General features: G+C 45.9%; 1 long non-coding RNA gene across 1 annotated transcript in view; it reads left to right on the top strand.

The window, feature by feature from the left end:
• The window catches only part of LOC310761019, a 73,576-nt gene extending 72,729 nt beyond the window's left edge, over positions 1 to 847 (top strand). The window contains exon 2 of the long non-coding RNA XR_014547190.1: positions 608 to 847. This is a non-coding gene — a long non-coding RNA (uncharacterized lncRNA). The remainder of the gene's footprint in view (positions 1 to 607) is intronic.
• The last annotated feature ends 6,220 nt before the right edge of the window (positions 848 to 7,067 follow it).

Raw genomic sequence — 7,067 nt, 5'->3', positions numbered from 1 at the left:
AACTAGCAGCACATATGAAGGAGGAAGAAAGGCTTCAGCCAGACTATCCACAAGTTCTTCTGAGGTTGGCTACAGACAGCTAAATAACTACGAAAAGATGCTTACCCATAAGTTTAAGGCATGTACGAAAACATTCTTAGGAGACCTTTTGGCTGAAATTGAAGGTGGGTATGAAGCACAATGTGTGTGAAAGAGAGATGGAAGGGGTAGGAAAATCACCAATGACCTGATGTTGTGCTCCTCAGGTCTTGCTCTTGGGCTTCCTGCAAGGACTTGGGTGCCCACTGTAACAGCAGGATATGGGATCGATGGGCCGTTGGCCTGATCCAGCAGGTTCATCTCATGTTCTTATGAGGCGGGGCTGCCCCCTATGGTTGATGGATGGCCTACCCCAGGGGTCAGCAAACTTTTTCAGCAGGGGGTCAGTCCACTGTCCCTCAGACCTTGTGGGGGGGGCCGGAATATATTTTGGGGAGAGAAAAAAATGAACAAATTCCTATGCCCCACAAATAACCCACAGATGCATTTTAAATAAAAGGACACATTCTACTCATGTAAAAACACACTGATTCCTGGACCTGGACCATCCGCGGGCTGGATTTAGAAGGTGATTGGGCCAGATCCAGCCCCCGGGCCTTAGTTTGTCTACCCATGGTTTACCTACCCCACCAAAGGCCCTGAAACCAATGTTACATCAAGACACTCCGATTGGTATTTTTGGGTGCAGCAGGTGGGATACACAAAGGTCTGTTCTTACTTGCCTCTTGTCAATCCTCAGAGTTGCTCTAACTGTGGGAGTCCTCTCTTCTTCTACATTTCATTTATATACTGCTTTATATTTTACATTTTTTTAAAAAATCTCAAAGCGGTTTACAACACAAAAAACAATCCAGAATACAACAAATCCACGCTTCCAAGAAAATATTTCAGATCCTTCTCCAAGTGACATTTTGCATTCCCCATATTTATTTACCTACTTAATTTATAGAGCTGCCCCATAGCAAAAGTTCTCTAGGAAGCCAGTGTGGTGTAGTGGTTAGACTACTGGACTAGGGCTTGGGAGATCAGGGTTCAAATCCCCACTCAGACTTGAAGCTCACTGGGTGACCTTGGAGTCAAGTCATGGCCTCTAACAATAGTCAAAGCCAGAAAGACTATTGTACTGATGGGTAATTGAGGAAGAAGAAGAAGAGTTTGGATTTGATATCCCGCTTTATCACTACCCGAAGGAGTCTCAAAGCGGCTAACATTCTCCTTTCCCTTCCTCCCCCACAACAAACACTCTGTGAGGTGAGTGGGGCTGAGAGACTTCAGAGAAGTGTGACTGGCCCAAGGTCATCCAGCAGCTGCATGTGGAGGAGCGGAGACGCGAACCTGGATCCCCAGATTACGAGTCCACCACTCTTAACCACTACGCTACACTGGCTCTCTACTGAGAAAACCTTATCTGAATTGCAGAAGGTGGAGTTGATATTTCCTCTCTTTGCAGGGGGTGGCGGAGGAAAGTTAGGCATGCCTTTTAAAAACTGAAATAGAGCAAGGGCAGCTTTGTTAAGGAATGTAAAAAATGGGCTACTTCTCCATGAGTTGGCAGAGATGACTCATTCCCCACAGTGCAGCTGCAGGCATCTTGTGACATCTTATCGGTGTTGCCAGGCAGAACTGGCACTGAAGCTGGGTAGATAAGGGGCTCAGGTTACTGCATTTGGTGTGGCTGGGCAGTGGGATAATTCAAGTGAGACAGCGCGGAGCAGTTTGAAGAACAGGAACTGCAGAAAAGACTGCAGACTTTGTGAAGAGTTGCAGGACTTCAAAGCAATGGAACTACAGACTTGACACAGTGAGGACTTTGAAGCAGCAAGCCCTCTCTGGGCTCAGAGAGTGAAGACTACGTGTAACATCTGTAAATAGTGTGGATGTATTGTGGTGTTGGCCTAGTGAAGACAATTCTGCAAAATGGCTGTTTTCCGTGACGAGTTTAACAGCTTGACTGAGATTGTAGCACCCTGCTTGTGGTTAACGCTTAGCTGGAATGAAATATTCAACGCAGCAATAGAGAAATTAAAATAATAATTTATTTGTCAGACAAATAAATGAGAGACACAGTGGTATATGGTTACCAAAGCTCTGCCCCCTCCAGCCCTGATGGCCAGCACTTATATTTCCTCAGCCCAGCCCCCTTGCTCCTCCTTTGGCTGCCTCTGTCCAATCAGCCTGGTTGAAATTCCTATTGGCTGTTTGCTAGAACCAATCATAAAAGATATACCCATTTCCTATTACCTTTTATGGGAGACAAAGAGCTATATTTCCTTCTATCTATAAATGGCAAACAAGTAGCCATATATCTTACATTTGCCTCAACAAGGCACCTTAATTACCAGATCACCTTTTGCCCTTATTACCCTATTGCCCTATTGCCCTATTCACTCCAAAACAGATGGCTAAAACAGATCTTGGGTTCACATTCTCACACACCATCAATGAAATAAGAATCTAACATAAGAATCTAACATTTCTTACTTTCTAAATCCTTTGCATAATTACATTTAAGCCAATATATTTCATACATAACATATATAGATTTTTAGAAGCAAAGGCCTTTTCAAAGTAAAAAGGAACTTAGTAAAAACACTTTCCAAAAGCAACTCCTTAAATTTACACCCCCCCCAACAGCAGCAAGAGTACTTTTAGCAAAGTATTGGAAGTCACAAGAACTACCCACACTGGAAGAATGGCAGACCAAGGTGATCGACTACATGGGACTGGCGGAGATGACTGGCAGAATCCGTGACCAAGGGAAAGAGACGGTGGAAGAAGACTGGAAGAAATTTAAAGTTTATCTTAAGAATTGTTGTAAAATTAATGAATGTTAAAATGTCTTGGGTAATGCAAAATAGAATTGCAGTGACAAACAATTGGATACGAAAAAGAAAAAAGAGTTAAAGAAAGTGTTTATGAGAAATTGAAATTAGGGGTTGCTGGAAGGATTTAAAACAGGGATGCAGAAAGGGGAGGTATGGGGAAGTCGGTGAAAGAAGGTTTTAGGAAAGAAAGGTTAAGAAATTATACGTGTTTATATGTTTGTTTGTTTGTTAATGTATTGTGTTGTTTTGTCTTTTAATATGTGTTGAAAAACCAATAAAAATTTATAAAAAAATATATAAATTTACACCCCCCCCTTTCAAGCCAGCTGCTGTTTCTATTAACCTTTAACCTTATGAAAATATGGCTCAAGTCTAATGGGAGGCACATGGTATTATATTTTGTTAAACAATAAATCCTACTATTTACTAACTCTTAATTAGTGTTTTTGCAGCTTGATTGTATTCTGTAATATGTGGGGTCAGTGTAACCTTTTTGCTCCCAGCCTATAATTCCCTTTTACAACTTTGAGAATTTTGGCTCCTGCTATAAATCAGGGGGGCCCTTGTCCAGGAGGATAAACATCTGCCAAAGTCTTTAGCCAGCTGGTCTTCTGCCTGGCATAAAAACACACAAGCATCTGCAAATATATTTTTTAAGCTCATTTTAAAATACAGGCCTTGATCATATGCCTCAAGATTACGTACACATACACCCAACCAGCTTTTCCCGGCATGGAAACAAAAAGTTGCAGAAAACATCAACCACTTTATTTCCTTCATATCAGGCTACTGTTAAGGGCATAAAAGACTCGAAGGGCGGGGAGATTGCTAACTGGAGGTGGAGTGAAAGTTTCTCAGTTAAGTTTCAGTCTTATTGGTGACTTGAATTTCACTGAGGTAACATTTGTGAGTGTGTCTGGGAATAATTCCTTCTGCCCCCGATGAACCTCCAACTCTCTTTTTCTCCTTCCTTCCTTTTTTAATAAAAAAAGAGCAACTTTCTACCATTTGCAGAACCTGAGATCTGAGGTAAAACGTACAGGGATTATTGTTGTTGTAAGAAACTAGCCTGCTCTGCCCTTTCGGTGCTGTCTGTGAATGGCTGTAGTTCAGCATCAAAGGAAAACAAACCCAGCTGTTTGTGGAGAGAAAACACAAATAAACTTAGTGCCCGCTTCACCAAGCCATGTGGCAGTAGCTTTTCTGTGGCACTATCATACGTGGGTGTCATCATAGAATCACGGAACTATAGAATTGGAAGGGATCCCGAGGGTCATCTATTCCAACCCCCTGCATTTGTATGTGTGAATGCAGCCCTGTTGTGCCACAATTCGGGTGGGCTGAGGCCCTTCATCAAGTGGCTCTTGCATAAATCAAACCCCTGCGTCCAGTCACACTTCCCTGCGTCGCTCTGCTGGAAGTTGACGCGGCAGGGGAGCAGAGCTGCAGCGGTCCCGTCCGTGTGAGATGAGGGATAAATCAAGTCCAAAGACAGCTCAGTTCTTATCTCTAGAAGCGTTTATTTACAAAGCAATAAAACCGTCCGAAACTTCAGACATTCTCTTCCGTGCTCCAGGAGCACACACGCAGCTTCTGCTGCTCACCGAGAAGTGAAACTGAGTGAGGAAACAGAAAGACTTTGTGCGTCACTTCTCTGCGACAAGCCCCTCCTTCTGCTCCCCCTCCTTTTCTTCTCAGACACAGGACACACCGGAGTACTGACCCTGTCAGTTCCAAACTCCACACCCCCTCTTGTCCTGCGTCTGGAGATAGTAGCCATCAAAGCTTTCCCCATACACAGACCCTCACAGAACTCCTCGTGCTTCTGGAAGGTTAATGGTTTTGTGAAACCATCAGCGAGGTTCTTTGTTGAGGGACAGTATTTCAGAGCAACTAGCCCCTCATGAACGCTCTGACACACATTTCGGAAGCGTATATCTAAATGTTTGGTCCTCGCTTTGAATTGCCCTGTCTCAGCTAATTTAAGGCACGGTTGATTGTCTTCATGCACCACAACAGGCTGACAATCCTCCTCACAGATTTCCTCGACCAAACACACATAGAACTCCAGTTCTCTGCAAACCTCTGATAGCGCACTGAACTCAGCTTCAGTAGATGAAAGCGCTATGAGACTTTGCTTCCGGGACCTCCACCCAATCACTGAGTCCCCAAACTTCACCACTAGGCCTGACACTGACTTGCGGTCCTCAAGGTTAGCCCAATCCGAATCCACCCAGGCGGTCAGCTTAACATCACCCTCAGCTGACATCTTGAGGCAAAAGTCTTTGGTATCTTGCAGGTAACGTAGCACCCGCTTAACACCATTCCAGGCCTGCACACTAGGACTTGAAGCCTCTCTACTGAGCAGATTGACAGCAAACGCTATGTCTGGTCTGCTCCACTGCGACAGATACAACAAACTACCCAGAGCTGACTGAAAGAGTTCAGTGTTTTCGAACACCACGCGTTCTACTTGCTGACACTCCTTCACGTACCCTGTCTCCATGGGTGATCTGGCACCTGCACAATCAGACATCCTGAACTTCTCAAGCAACTGCTCAATCTTACCTTTCTGGCGAAGCAAAAAGCTTCCATCACTTGCTCTTGCGATTTCTACGCCTAGGTAGGACTTGACATCTCCAAGTTGCTTCAGCTTGAACCGCTTACCAAGCTCCTTAGCAAACTTCTCTACCTGTTCACTTGTTCTTGTCATCAGCAAGATGTCATCAACAAACACCTGTGCCACTTGCTGTTGCAAGCCTGAATCTCTAATGTAAAGACAACTGTCTGCAAGAGATCTCTTAAAACCTAGCTTTTCTAAGGCTTCATGTAGACACATATTCCAATTCCTGGCAGATTGGCGTAACCCATAGATGGATTTGTGCAACCGCCACACGACGCCTGGCTCACTGACCTCGAACCCTGGAGGAGGACGCATGTACAACTCCTCCTGGAGATCTGAGTTCAGGTAGGCGACATCTACATCAAAATGGTTCACCTTCCAACCTCTCTGTGCTGCTACTGCCAACAGCATTCTCAAAGTCTCCGCCCTTGAAGTTGGCGAATAGACCTCTGTGAAGTGGACCCCGCGTTTCTGCGTAAATCCACGCGCCACTAATCTCGCTTTGTACTGTGGCTCTCCTGCTTCTGTGGGTTTAAGACGGTAAACCCATCTGCAGCCTACAGCTTGCTGGTTAGCCGGCAGCTGTGTGAGTGAGAACACTCCTAGAGACTTCATAGAGTTCATCTCCTTCTGCATCGCCTCATGCCATTTGCTGGCTTCTTCCCGAGGCAACTTCTGAACATCCTCAAAGGATTCAGGTTCACATCTAGCCACACCAACCCAGACACTCGTGGCTTCATACCTTTCAGGTGGCTTCCCTTTGGTTGATCTTGCTGACCTCCTCAGCGTGAATTCTGGAACTGCGCCTGATTCACCTGGATCAACCCTCCTATCTTCCATGTCAGCATCATCCCCCTCTGACCTGCTGCGCCGTTTAGGGCGAACAGCTGGTTCTGCTGGCGAGGATGGTTCCCTTCTTGGCTCAGACTTGACAGAGACCTGTGGAGGGGTCCTGGGACTCCCTTTTGGAGAGACATGGAGCATCTCCCTTGGAGATCCCGGCTCTGGACTCTGTGGCTGTGGACTGTGCTCATCAGCAACAGGTTCAGCCTCACCCTCTTCCTCTTCCTCATCTGATTCTACCAGGATTTCCGGATTTCCGTGAAGCCGCTTCCACCCACTCTGCTCGCAAAACTCAGCACTGCCGCTAATAAGCAGCCTGGACTGGTTGCCAGCAGGGTATGCGAAGCGCCATGCCTTTGAACCCGGCTCATAGCCTACAAAGATCATCTTCCTGGATCTTGGCTCACCTTTTCTGCGCATGGCCTTTGGAATCAGAACCCAAGCTGTAGATCCAAAAGTGCGCAGAAAATGGACCTTCGGCTTTTTCCGATGAAGCAGAAAGTACGGTGTGTCCCCTACACTGGAATTGAACACTCTGTTCTGCAGGAAACAAGCCGTTCGGAAACTTTCGGCCCAAAAGCGCTGTGGCAGACCTGAGTCTGCCAGCATAGCATTCGCTGACTCCTGCAGCGTGCGAAACTTCCTCTCTGCAACCCCATTTTGTTGCGGAGAGTGGGGGGCCGTCAGTCGATGACTGATACCCTTCTGCCTGAAGAACGATTGCAGCGCAGAACCTG

This window comes from Podarcis filfolensis (genome assembly GCF_964270895.1).
Source record: "Podarcis filfolensis genome assembly, chromosome: 4".
NCBI lineage: Eukaryota > Metazoa > Chordata > Lepidosauria > Squamata > Lacertidae > Podarcis > Podarcis filfolensis.
The sequence above is the reverse complement of the archived record's forward strand: the minus strand, read 5'-3'. Positions and strand labels throughout refer to the sequence as shown.